The sequence below is a fragment of the Corapipo altera genome, unplaced genomic scaffold (genome assembly GCF_003945725.1).
Source record: "Corapipo altera isolate COAL_440 unplaced genomic scaffold, ASM394572v1 301, whole genome shotgun sequence".
NCBI lineage: Eukaryota > Metazoa > Chordata > Aves > Passeriformes > Pipridae > Corapipo > Corapipo altera.
The window spans coordinates 683,649-698,117 of NW_020884926.1; the positions used below are offsets into that span (position 1 = coordinate 683,649).

A 14,469-nucleotide genomic window follows, 5' to 3' on the forward strand; every position below is an offset into this window, starting at 1 on the left:
GGAAAGGCAAAGCTCTTTGTGTCTCCCCCCACCTCAGCTGCCCCTTCCCACAAAAAAAACCCCAGTTGGATGTTGTCTATTTATCCCCCAGTGCAAAATTCCAGCACTTGACTCACAAGAACTCCCTTTGCCAGAAGCTGCTCCTGCAATAACTGTGCAGGCAAAATTCCTTCAGGAAAACACCTTTCATGTGAAGATCCTCTGCTGGAGGGAGCAGTGGGGGCTGACCCAGGAGCCTCCACAGCTTGGTGCCCTCTCAGAGGTGGCATCACCCACCCCCTCTGCCCTCTCCTTCCAGGGATTATGCCCCGGGAGACAGTGCCATGTGTTTAAGACTCACAAATACCGATGGATGCTATTTGGAGCAACCCTTTAGCCAAACATTTTGGAAATGATCCCCTGCCTTGGCAGGGCAGCAGCCCCTGGACTCTGTGTGAGCCTCACTCATCAGCTCCTGAAACACAGCCAGGGCTGTACTTCCCAAATGAAACCTGCCTGGACCCTGCCATTCCCTTCCACCGGAGTCCTGCAGCCATCAGGTGATTCATGGGAACCAGTTCATCACACTTGAAGGCTGGGCTAAGTAATAATCAATAATTTACCAATATTTTTAATACAACGTTACAAACTCTGATTTTCCTCCAGTGAGAGACGTGTGCTGCAGTCAGTCATGTCCCTGCTGCACCAGAGGAAGGTCTGTCCATAGGACTGACCCCTCAAAGAGCCACCTGTCCCACCCTGTGTGCTCACAATGAGTCAGGAAAACACCCCTGCAAAGGCTGGACTGGGGAAGGGGCTTCCATGGGGCAGCTTCGGGAACAGGAAAAATCAAAGGTATGGTTTTCAGACTGAGAGAGAGGAAATTCAGGTTAGGTATATGTAAGAAGTTGTGCCCTGTGAGGGTGGGGAGGCCCTGGCACAGGTTGCCCAGAGAAGCTGTGGCTGCCCCATCCCTGGAAGTGTCCAAGGCCAGGTGGGATGAACTTGGAGAACCTGGGCTGGTGGAAGGTGTCCCTGCCCATGGCAGGGGGTGGCACTGGATGGGCTTTAAGGTCCTTTCCCATCCCATCCTTTCCATGGCTCTTTGATTTTTGGCCTTCCAAATGGTTTCACTTGGGTCTGAGTGACCCAACTCACACACTTCAAAAACCAGGTTTGGTTTTTAGATGTGGAGATGCTTCCAAATTCAGCTCATGTGTTCCTGCTGATACCTGCAGCATGAAGCCTTTTCGTACATGCAAAAGTGAGGGGGATTCCACTGTTCCAGGGGTTTCCTGCAGCTGGAAGGGTTTTATGGCAGGATACCCTAAAGATAAGGGGCACCACTCGGCTACACAGGAGTGATTCTTTTCTGTAAAACCTGGACTAGTCCCTAACCCACCTTTACCCAAAACCACCACGTGGTGCATTTTAAAGGGAACACGACACAGAATAGGGGTTTTATTCCCAGCACATCTGTGTGGGGCTCTCAGCAGTGCAGGGGGGCTCTTCTGGGCCTGCACGTGACTGCAACGAGACACTGAGTCTTCTTGTAATCCCCAAAACCTTCAACACGTTGGCACAGAGATCCTTTAATCTTGTTTCATGTGTGTAAAGTCCTCTCCCCTTGAAAAAAGCCCTTCCCCATCCCAGAGCCTCGGTGGCCCACGGAGCAGCCAGTGCCTTTCAGAGCAAACCCACAAGTATTATTCCATTTTCCGCTGAATAAAAGTATTGAGGTTTCTTTGTCAGGGGAAAAGCGAGGCTGGATTCCTTTATCCCCCTGCCCTTTCCTCTCACAATGCCAGACTCTGTTTGGTGGGCCAAGGAGGGCTGTCTCCCCAGAGATCCCAACAGGATTCAGTCCTCTGGTAATGGACTCCTAATACTCAGCAGAACCCTCAGCCTCCTCCAGGTCTCCCTTTGAACGAGGGTAGTCTGTCAGGGGTGGGGAGCAACTTAAAACCGCTGGTAAAGAGAGAGCTTAGGTGGAGAAGAATGATTTCTTATCAAAGCTGCCAATAGAGAAGACCCAGGTGGTAGGGCTGAGGGGGATCCCAAAGCCCTTCCTCCTGCCTGGAATTGGCAGATGGGATTCAGGAACAAACGGTGGCTTTGAGCAGCAAAGCCCAGCCTTGGGATGGGGACGATTAACACCTCGGGAGGGGGAAAGGAGGGAGGGAGGAGCCTGACCCGTCCTGGGGGGCTGCAGTGCTGAAATTCCCTCTGTGGAACGGGAGATCCACAGGTACAGGCGGCACTGGAATTCCAGAGGGGGGCTGAGATTCTAGGGGCTGGTTACAGAACCACAGAGAACATTTTATGGACATTCATATGTGAGAAAAGTGGGCAATGGGAAGTCACAGGAGCGTGTACCATGCTCAGAGATGATGGTTAAAGAGCTCCATAACCCTGCTGGGGCTGGTCTGGAGGCACAGAGGAGGAGCACAGCACATTTGTCCATGATTTCAGTGATTTTCTCACTTTGTCTCTGTTACTGGGCCCTCTCAGGGGTGGGTCCCTCACACCCTCCCAGAGCTGCCCCGTCCTGTCCCATTTCTCATCCCAAATGAAACTAAATTCTCATTTCTCTGTGTTTTCTGGGAAGAATAAAAGTGGTTTGTGTAAGAAACAAAGTTATAGGAACAAAGCATGTTCTCAGGCAAAAAACCTCAGCATCTGCTGTCACCAAACAATTGGGGTTTAAACACATGTACATTTAAACCCATGTTTTAAAGCACTATCTGTGGACAGGAAACACCCCAGACTGCAGTAAATGCATTTGGAGTTCTTCTAATACCTTTAAGTGTGTGGGGGGAAGCATAATCTGTTTTGATAACTCCTGACATTAAACAGTGATAAATAATTAAATATGTTTAACTGTTTCATTAACTAAAGATAGATGGAGAGCACTCCACAGATAGAATATAGATCAAAAAGATTGAGGCTGGCTCTAAATTCCCCTGATGTTTTATGACACCATTTGTATTCTGTCACTCACTAGCTTTATGTATAGTCCAAGCTGTGAACTGAATACCCCATTCAGAAAGCCACTCACTCTGCATGTTATTGCAATTTAATATTTTCACACACAGACACATCATTATCTTGGAACCCGACACTGCAAGGAGAATTCAGTAATTTTTCAAGAGTGCTTTTTTTTGTTCTAATGTGAGCACTGAGGCACAGGGCTGATCTAATGGCCACTCTCCCAATATTCAGCCTCTAGACAGAGATCAGCAGGTTGATATTTGTCTGTTTTCAGGGATTCTTCTCATTTCAAACTTGTGTGATGTCATTTTGTTGAAAGAACCCAAAAGAAAGGTTTAGAATCCATCACTACCAACAAGAAAAAAACTCCTTACATACTTATAACTTGTGACTGAACTAGATACATAGGTCTAGATAGATATAAAACGTATATATTGACATGGAAACTGTGTCTTCAGTCTTCCATTACAAAAATGCAACTGTGGAATGGGGTTATTCCACTTATCCTGGGATTCTGGGGGGGCAGAAATGCACATTTCCCTGGGCTGTGTGCAAGTAATCAGGCACACAGCTCTACAAACTGCAAGTTAGGAAAAAACCAAGCACATTTAAAAGTATTTAAAAGCCAAGTCACACCAGAAAAAGGACTTTAAAGCGGAGAGAAAGGCAGGGCTGACTGAGGGAAATAAATGTCTCTCACACCAGCCCCTTGGAGCTAATCATTAACAGGCTCTACATGGAAACCCAGGTACAAGGAAAAACTCCATCCATGCAAATCCCATGGATGTCCCAAGGAGTTCGGTGCCTTCAGGGCCTGCTCTAAAGTCCAGCACAGTCCATGGAGAGGCTGCCAGGAGCTGCCAGGAACTGCAGCAGGGTTCGGGTCCCAGCTTTGTGCCAGGGAATGTCCAGAGCTGGGGAAGGTCCCCTGAGGACACTGAGGAGCTGCATGAGGTGAATTCCACCATGGAATTCACATCTCCTGGTCTGGGGGCAAACAGGAGCCTCAGTTTGTCCTGTTCCAGCCCCAGAATCTGCACAAGGGGAGGAAGGAGGGTTCGAACCAAAGCAGTGCTCCAGAAAACTTCCATAGGTTCTTACTCTCTTCCTTCCCCCCACCCTATTTATTGAAGTGCTGGATTCATCAGTAAGTGACAGGGAATTCTCCAGGCAGGGATGGTGGGGAGGACTATTTCTCTGTGTTTGTTCTCCAGGTGTGTGATTTGGGCTGAGTCCCTGATCCAGGAGAGCCTCAGCTTCCCCAGACCAGCCTGCAGGGCTTTCTTGCATGGCTGGGAAGCCAAATTCCCCAGTATGACCCAAGTCACCTGGACAGCACAGCCACGGGCACTCTGAGGAGGTGCTGAATGGAATTAATGCTCAGCAGGACATTTCTCTGGTTAACACCCCAAGACTTATTTCACAAACTGCTAAACCACAATACTTCATAAAAAACCCCCAAACAGTCACTGTCCCTTGGGCCAAAATAAATTTATAGATGGGTGTTAAACGTGGGCTCCTTCCCCTGGCCTGCTGGAACAGACCCTGCTGTTACAACAATCAGTATTTAGCTGGGAATTGGCTCCTGGATCCCAGGAGCAGCTCTCTGGCTGTGGCTCGAGGAGATGCTCTGGCCCTGGGATCCACATTCCCTGCAGAGCCACCCAAAAACGCTGCTTCATCTGCAAATGGGACTGGAAAAGGCAGAGTGAGCTAAAAGAGGAAATGAAAAACATACTTGGAAACACGTAACATCTGTATCATCCACCTGCTGCTCTGAGCAGCTGCTGGGAATCCTGCGGGGATTCTCCGAGGATCTTTAACAGGTTGGTGTCTCTCTGCTTCACAGGTGCAGCCCTTCCTTTTTATGGAAATAATCATGAACCCCAGACAACAAATTATTTGAGGAAGCTCCAGAATTACCTAAAAGGCCTTTAACTGCCCAGATATTGTATTTGTGTGGAAAGCCAGGAATCTCTGAACGTCTGAGGGAGCGTCGGTAGCTCCTGAGTTATTTCCTTAGGGACACCCCTGAAGATAACTTGGATTTCCTGCAGGCTCACCTGTGAAAATCCCTCTTTAATAGGCATTATCATGAACACAAGACAAAAGAGCAAAGTCTCTCCTGAACTTTCTCTGGATAAACACTTGCAGAGTATTCTAGTAGGAAAAAATTTAAGAACTCCCAAAGTAACCAAGATCTGGTTTTATTCATTCTATATGGGATACATGAGCAGAACTGTTACTGAGCAAAGGGTTTTTCAAAGTTCTCTGTGAGGTATCAACTGCTTTTTAAACCTGACTATTGTGCCATGTAGGGATTTAAATTTATTTTATTCCTATGTGATAATTCTAAAATAAAATATATGTTCGCTTGCAAGTTGTGCAGGTTCTTTATTTCACATTTAGGTAATAAAATATAAACTGAAACCAGTCCTTTTCTATAAACAGAAAAAAAATATGGTAAAGCAATTTTATACTACATGAACTTCCAGCACAGCCATTTAAAAATTAATTTACATGATTGAGCCCAAAAGGTCCATTTGCCATGAAATAAAAAAACACTAAACACTGTCCTGAAAGGAAACAAAATGCCAAGCTACATGTAAACAAAAGCCTTTTTTTGTTAGGGTCTGAGATGGAATGAAAGATTTTTAGCCAAATCTGAAACTTGTAAAGAAAAAAAAAAAGGGGGGAAAATCAGATGCAGTAAATTCAATAAAATCATCCCCAAACCCTTGGTGGGAGCTGGACCAACACAAAGGTCATTACTGAGACACTGCTCCAGGAATCACAGTGATGTGGGTCCCTCCCACTCCACAGATGGAGTAGCTGAGAGTAAATTATTTGCTTAAGCTGGAAAAGTTAGTTCCTGAGCTTAGCAAAATACCAGATTCCTGCTTCCTCTGCATCCTGGGCCAGGCAGTGCCATTCCAAGCTGGGCTTGGTTCAGGGACAGGCTCAGGAGCCACCTCCGTTCCACCACTGCTCCTTCTGTGGATTCTCCATGTCCAGAGCAGAACTCCACATCCAACTTCCCGGGTTTCCTCACAGCCAAGGAGCCCTGCACCCACTCCCGGGGATGCTGGGCAGGGGCAGGAACTCCCCGTGCCAAGGGCAGCTCTGGGGGCAGAGCTGGCCCAGCCTCGTCCTGCCCCTCAAACCCAGGTACAGCTGCTCTGCCAGGAGGGTTCACACAACAGTGACAGAAAACTCTCCTTTTTTCCCTCACCCTGCAGCTCCCCCTGACAGCCTGCAGAGCCCAGGAGCAGGGCTGGGCTCTGGAGCAGGGCAGGGAACCCAAACAGAGCTGTGGTCCCACTCCCACCCTTCCCACACCGTCACTGCCACCACCCTGCCTCCTCCAGACCCCCAACCTGAGGGGACACACTGCCTTTAGCTGCTTGAGTCCCCCCAGAGTGGTTTTATACCAAGTAGGAAATAAACTTGATGGGTTTTTTTCCCCTGCTATACCCATAAAACAATAACTTGATATCGCTCCTAACAAGACGCCGCCGCTGTAAAGTTAAAGATAGGGAAAGAAAATTAACTACTGGTTCTGAGAGCAGGGAAGGGGAAAGGAATAAATAAAGCTGAGTGCGTGCAAGGGAGCAGATAGCTCATGTCCAGGGTGGCCCATCCTCTGTGGATCACTCCTTTGGAAAGGAAGTCCCTGCCACTCCAGAAAACAGCAATCTGTCTGCAAAATGCTGAGGTACTAGAGTGGATCATTCCTGAAGTTAAGGAGAAGAAACCAAACCAAACTGCGTTTCTCCATCAGATATTGATCTGCAGATGCTGAGAGCAAATCCCCTTAAACCAGTTATAGACCAATATTTGTGCATTTTATGCACACACACACGAAATCTCTTGGGTCATGTCCCCAGCTGGTGAAAATTAGGTTCATTGATGTTGATGCTGATTTACATGAGTTGAGGATTTGGCTTCTCATTTAAAAAAAAAAAAAACCAAACTGAGTTTTATCAGTTTAACCTCCAAATCAGGCACGGGGGCTCTGCCCAGCATTAGTCACTGATTATCCGTGTCTGGAGCCAGCACTTACGTGGGGAAGAGACACGTTGAGATCAGTAAAGAACAGGTTTGTGGCTGTATTGTGGTATCTGAAAAACACTGTCTGCTGTCTGTGGGGAACACAGGGTGAGCCAGGGCAGGTTCTGTGTGTCCTCCCCTCCTCTGGGTCCAGCAGAGCCCTGGGAGCTGCAGACAGGCTGTGCTGGGCTGAGTGCCCCAGAATCAGGAGAGAGGGATGGACAGACCTCCCCTCTTCCCCTCCCAGCCTCAGAGCCCAAAGGAACACTCAGAACTGCTCTAAGACGTTGCCTGCTGGGTTACATGGAAAGAAAAGCTGGCAGAAGGGGAGGTGGTGGTAGAAACAATGCTGAGTTTCACAATATTCTTAGTCTGAGCTCCAGGAAAAACTGCTCCTTGCACTTGCACTCCCAAAAACTGGGATCACAACTGGTACACACACGTTTGGTTAAAAAACACCTCGTGTTTCCCCGAGTGTCCATCTCCAAACCAGGGAGCCTCAGGGAGACAAGGCGTGGATTTTCTGCTGGGGAAGCCACCTCTGAATCACTCACTAAAGCCTCCCTGCGACAGTGAACAGCCAACCTTCTCTGGTGGTGATAAGATATTTTAACTGAAAACATCGGGGCCGTGTTTAAAAAATGATTACAAATTATTTTAACAGTGTATTTGCAGAGGGTTATAAAAACAGCTATAATATTTTTGTCCTGGATTCTAGAATTACCAGGGTGACAGCTAATGCAGTAATGATTTGTTTCAAATGCCAGTGTTTAAGCTGTATAAAGCTGATTTTATACATTTTTCCAGTAGGCCGCATTGTAGTTAATGAAATTAAACACACCAATCGCATTTGTCCCCAGGGGATGAGGAACTGAACACGCCACTGGTTTATTTTTTTATTAAAATAAATTGCAGCCAGCAAGATGGACTAATTGCCTACAGAATTGAAAAAGAAACATTCCATTGATATAATTAAGCCAATTTTCATGGACAAAAATAGTTATAGTGGATATAAAATAAGCAGAGCATTCAGTGCAGTTTGACTTCTCCCCCACCCCTCTCTGTATTTTGTACAGAACATTAACTATTAAACAAATATGGATCGGGGCCGGGCTGACAGCGTTATCTGGTAATGATGCCTAAATTGAGCCCAATAGCTGGGGCCAGGGCATTGTGTCTCAGAGCTCTGGTGGGAGAGTTCCCAAGCCAAGAACAACAGAGCAGCACAAACCCACCACCAGCAAGAGTGACCTTAAAGCAAAACACCTGAAAGACGCAAAAAACTATCGGGACAAGAATCAATCCCCACCGGGTTTGTTCTGGGCTGACACCTCACCCCAAACAGCCCCTGCTCTGGGGAGGGCTGTGCTCCAGCCACCCCCACTTTTGGCCCCTAATATGATTAGAAAAAAGTGAATGGTTGGGAGAAGACAAAGTCTTTCCACACCAGCTCGACGGAGGCTGAGAGTTCCCGTGATCGGAGCGTTCTTCTGTGGCCTACTGGAAATAATTTGGCTGTCTCAGTTCATTTTCACCTGGAAAACGTCTCCCCAAGAGGACCAGTGGCCTCATTTGCAGCCCAAAAGTGGGTTCAGTGGTATATTAAAAAAAAAAAAAAAAAGTGCCTTATTAACTTTTTTTCTAAATTGGGGCAAAACACCTCTTTGGGGGGAACAGGATGAAAGTTTAGTCACCCTCTGAACAGAAACTTTCCTTCCTCCCACTGTCCTGCACACCAAACACCTCTGCACAGAGAAGCACTTCACTCCATGGAAAAGGATCTCAGATTTTAGTCCTGCCCACCAGCACATCCCTCATTGCAGGGAAATTTCTTCCCAATTACAAAAAGAGAAAATAAAAAAAAAAAAAAAAAAAAAAAAAAAAAAAAAACAAACCCAAAAAAAGTCCTTATTCAATATGAGCATTCAGAAGCAGGAAGCACACTTATTCCAGGGATGAAAGTCATATTTCATTTTTATTAGCAAAGAGGGTCACATCATTCACTGAATGAAGACAAGGGAAAAAAAAACTCCTCAGGACAGGGACACTCCGTTACAGATTTTGACGCTGCACAACACACAACCTACTGCAATAAAAATGAAAATAAACAGCCCATGAGTAGGTAGCAGTGATGCATGAAAATCCATTAAGAAAAATAAAAGAAATAATAAGGTCATAGATCTTTTCCACTCCGACATCCCTGACCTGAAATTCCTCCAGAAAAAAAAAAAAAAAAAAAAAAAAAAAAAAAAGGGCATATTTAAGATCAGAAAGCACAGCAGTAATTTTGGTGTGGAATGCTGGGCAGCACAGACATATCAACAGGCTGTTACCCAGAGAGTGGAAACAAATGTGTTTGCACATCCCCTTCAGATGTCTTCATCCCTAACTGCACACAGACACTGTGGACAGGTATTTATTGATGTACTGGTTACTCACCCCCACGGGATTAACAGCATCTTTGGGGAAATAGGCATGAGAAAAATCATTATTTGGCTAAAATTTGGATGCTTTCAGTTAGCCCTCAGAACTGTGCAAGCTGGTCATTTAAATGATCTCTAACTGGGAAAAAATTAAACACATCCAGTAATAGGGGAGAGCCAGCAGGTTGTGGAAACAAAGCCTGAGCTTGTCCTGGCCCACGGAGAGCAGAGCCAGTCTTAGGTGCCATCAGCTTTGTGCTGTAGAAAAGGTCTACACTGGAGACACAGATTTTTCTTCCACTGAACAATTCCACACCCCAGAAGTTTAATGCAACAACGGGGGGAAATAATAATAAACAGAGGGAATGCGAATTTTACAGTTAGAAGGGCAAAAGCAGCTCTGGAAAATGTGGATTCTTCTCCTGGTCCTGTCACCAGGGGCGGACAGGGACCCTCCACAAGTCGCCTCCTTCCCTTCCCCAGCTCTGCCGCAGGACTGAGCACATTCCCTCCAGTCCAGGTGGCTCCCGAGCCTCACCTCCTTCGTGTTTGCAAACTTCCCGGGCCTTTGTCTTTAAAGCACTATATTCAATAGCACAGGGCTTTTATCAAACATATAAGCCATAATAATCAGAGCCATAATCACAATAATAACGCTTTTCTCTCAGTGGGGCCTTTCCTCGCCAGGAGCTCCGGGCGCTCCGCGAAGGAGCGGCGGCGCCGCGCGGGGAGGTTTCCCTCTGGCACAGAAGATTCCCCCGTCATTCCCCCAGGTGTCCCAGCCCACGGTGCAGGCAGGTGAGTCCCCGGCCCAGGGAGCGTCCCTGCAGCCCCGGCTGGGGAGCGGGGTGTTATCACAGCGAGCCCGGCGCTGTTCCACCGCTGCCGTGCCGGGAAATCCCAGCTCCTGCCTTGCCTCCTGCCTGCACGGGAGGGCAGATTGTGCGGGTTTCAGGTACACTTGGCTTTCTCTCGGCTGAGAGTTCCGAATCCTGCCCGTTTGGGGGTCCTCTGATCCTGGGAACGTGTGGCTGAACACCGGACCGTGTCCGTTCGTGTGCGGAGCACAAGAGCAATTCTTTGCTTTTCCTGACCTCAGGTATTTTTAATAGCAACCCTTAGGAATGCACTTGTTTTATTTTTTCCCTTTGGCTCATTAAAGACCTCATTTGCCATCACTGAACTGACACAGCAGTTCCAGCACAAAGTCTAAAAAATAAAACAGCTTTAGGTGCTAAACAAATTTTTTTTAAACACAAATTCAGCCCACTTTCTGCACATACCATTCTGGTTCCTGACCATACAGTACCTGTGATTTTACTGTGTGTTGTAAGACCTCTGTACGTGCATTGTCGGCTCGACAGACAAATGCATCTGCACAGACGCGTTTTGCATCGACACGGAGGTTTTACAGGACACGGGAATTCAGTGAAATTGGAATAACGTGCCTGTCTTTGATGCACTTTATAAACTTACATTCGCACACGCACACGGCAGTGCCCTGTGATGTAAACACACGTGGACAGACATCACAGGCACTTCGTCCGAGGGCACGGACACCCACGAGCACGGACGTTATCGCAGGCCAGGACTCAATCCCCGATTCCTGCGTCTCCTTTGGCACTTCGGCACCTCAAAGCTGCTGCTCTGCGGGCGAGAGCAGCCAGTCCCCACGTCAAAGCCCCGGCTCGATCCCCCTTTGCCAAGTTCCTGCCCAGGCCAAGGAGAGGACGCGCTTTGAGCTCGTTCCCTCTGCGCCTTTTCCCAAATAAATCACGCGGGTCGGGTGGGAGAACTGATAAATTATATTTGCAGAATTCGGATAATTTTTTTTCTTAAGAGTATAAAGCGATCTTAAACCCTCGGCAATTTTTGTTGAAGTGCTAATTACACATCACCTTAATTAGCGGATCAACCCCCCCTTCCCTGCCCAGCATCCCTAATTGCCTAATTGAACAGATCCGGGGCAGGACGGGGGGGGGAGGACGCAGCGACGGCGGGGACCCGGCGGCGGCCCCGCATCTGTGCGGGGCTCCGCACCCGCGGCGGTCCCGGGGAGAGGAGCCCGGGAGAGCCCCGGCGAGCTCCCGGGTCCCGGGGGAAAGGGGAGCCGGGCCGGACACGGCTCTCCCCGGGGCCGGTGTCCGCTCTCGGGGCCCGGAGCTCTGGGTATGGACAGGGCACAGGAAAAGGCTTGGAAATGGGAAAAAAGCCTAAGCGGCCGAAAGCGCCATAAATTTTCCTCCTTCGCGTGTTCCAGCGTTGGAACCGTCTGTGGGAGCACAAACAGAGCCGCACGCCGGGAAGTGGCGCTCGGGCTGCAGCCTCTGCTTTCCCTCCTCTCCCGCTCCCGTTTCCCTCCACAGACTCATCACCCTTACTAAAAAAAATTATATATATATATATAATGTATATATATGTATATCAGTGAACGGGAAGCCTGTCTCCTCTTCAAAGGCGAAGCCTTAAATCGAGAAGCAGGTCCCGGGGAGCGCAGGGCTGGATTCACAACCATTTCCCCGCCACTCCAGCCTGCCCGCAGGATGCACCGGCTCTGCCTGAAAACTCCCGCTCCAAACTTTGCCTCGGTCATATTCCTAATAGTGAAAAGCAAACGGGACCGTAGAAATATTGGCCACCGTTTGCCAGCACGACCACTTATTTAGAGCCTGCGATCCTGGCCAGCCGTGTGTGGCTGGGAATTATATCTGTACTCTGAAATTCAGGGATTTCGAAAGGAAACGAATTTGCTTTCGGCGTGCAGCACCCAACTCTGGTGTTGTTTGCCTCCTCTGCACCCTCTCGCCAGCAGCAGCGAGACCCCCGGCCGCTGCTGGACCTTCTCCCCGCTCACCCATATTTTATTTTCTCGCTGACGGGCGAGGCCCGCAGAGCCGGGACGCGGCGTGGCCTTCCCCTGCCTGCCCTTCCCCTGCCTGCCCTTCTCCTGCCTGCCCTTCCCCTGCCTGCCCGTCCCGCACATCCCCGTCCCGCGGGCACAGCCCGGCCCTGGCGGGATGCGCACCCCGGGGGGCTGCGGGGGCACCGCTCACCTGGGCACCCCCGGGGCTGCTGCGCCCCCCGCACCCTGCCCGAGCCTCGGCTTTTGATGTACAGCCATTACTCGATGCTCCCAAGCCAGAGGGAAGCCACAAAGCCAGCGAAAAACATCCCCGGCCCCGGTTCAGCTCCGCTGCCTCCGGTACCTGCCGCTGTCCCGGGGAGCCGGACTGAAAATTGCCGAGAATTCCTCTCCCACCCCAGCGCACACGCGTTCGTCCCCTTTCCCAGCCAGGTAATAGAGTCGAATTCCCAGCGGAGCCTCACATCTGCTTAAAATATTGTCCAATGAAATGAAATTCTCCGGCACACCGTGTTTCTCCTGCCCCGTGCCCCGCTCGGCTCGGCGGCCGCGAACCGGGGGCCGTGCGGGCTCTCACGGCACCCGCACCCGCTCGTGGGGCCGGAGAGCCCAGGAAGGGCAGCTGGGCAGGGACCTGCGGGGTTCTGAGCCGTAACCCAAGTTCTCGCTACCTCGCCGGTGGAAACACGGCGAGATCCCCACACTCGTGTCCGTGTTTAATCTGTTTCGCAAATAAATACTCCTGGGATATTGAAACCTTAGCTTCGGACTACTGTTTTGAACTGTGATCCCTAAAAAATCCTCGGCTGAAACCCCATAAACCGTTGGGCCTTGTATTGCATTAAACACCTGATTTTAATCAGGGCTCAGCCTCCGAACAGGCGCTTTCCAGGCGCGTTCGCGGCCGCTCCGCGGCTCCCGCGGCCGGGAAGGGCTCGCTCCCGGGCACGGAGCTCCCGGCTCTTCTCCGAGCGCTCGAGATATCCAGGCACAGAGAACCTCCTAGTCCCTGAGCTGCAGAAGCTCGCAGAGCTGCCCGGGGGAGCCGGGGCAGCGTGGCTGGTCCCACCCGCGCTGAACGCGGCCGGACCCGCATCGCGCCCACGGGGGCACATCTGCAAAAACCCGGCCCCGCGCTGCACCCCCCGGGCACATCTGCAAACACACGGTGTCTTTTGCAGCAGCAGAAAGAAAGAGAAGGAGGGGAGAAAAAAAAGAAGAAAACAAAAAAAAATAAAAATAAAAGAAATATTCCACTTTATTCAAGCATTCCACTTCGCTTTTCCACCCAAGAGAGGCGTGAAAATTACTGTTCATTTTAACAACCTAAAGCAATGAGTGATGACTTTTTAAAAGTTATTATTTGAACGGGGGCGTTTAAAACGGGTGTTTACTGAAAAATTAAAAAAATGAAATTAAATTCCAGGATTAATCGAAAAAAACTTCGTCGCAGCGATGTGCTGACAGTGTTGACCACGGAAACTGTAACCAATCCCACCCTGAGCAGGGTTTGTGCCCGCAGAGCCGAGGAAGGTGTGAGGGGGACACACGGACACGGCTGGGGAGCGGGGGGACCTTCGTGGAGCGCGACGGAAAATGTCGCTACACGAAGGTAAATCGCAGGGCCTGGGGCTGCTGCAAAACGGGAGCGGCGGCCGGAGCTCGGGGCCGGCCACAAACCCGGCGACAGAGCGACTTTGTGAGGAAAAGTGGACCGAGGAGCCGCGCTGGGGTTGGAGAACGGGATCCCCCCTGGAACGGGCGCGTCCCCCCCGGGAAGGGGGAACTGCGGCTCATCGCCAGGGGCCGGGACCAGACCTGCCCGCTGACCTTGGCCGCTGGAAACGGCTCCGAACAACGAACTCGAATGACAAAATGAACCCCGGAGCCCACGTGTGCGAGCGCGGCGAACGCCCGGGACCCTTCGCCAGCCACGGTTTGAAGCTGAACCCCGGAGGGTGACTGGCAGGGCCGCCAGCTGCCCCCCTCAGCTGGGGGGATCCCCCTCACCCGGGGGGCTCATGGAGGGGGGTGCGGGGAGCCCCCCCCGCCCGGCTCCGGGCGCCTCCACATCCCCCGGGAGGCTCCCGTGGAAACCCACGCGGGTTCAGCCGGAGCAGCCGCCGCTGCTCCCCGGAGCCTCCTCCGGGCACTACGAGCAGA

General features: G+C 50.3%; 1 protein-coding gene across 3 annotated transcripts in view; it reads right to left on the reverse strand.

The window, feature by feature from the left end:
* Positions 1–14,469, reverse strand: part of PRDM16 (PR/SET domain 16) — a 258,310-nt gene that overhangs the window by 243,088 nt on the left and 753 nt on the right. The gene's annotated exons all lie outside the window — the stretch shown is intronic.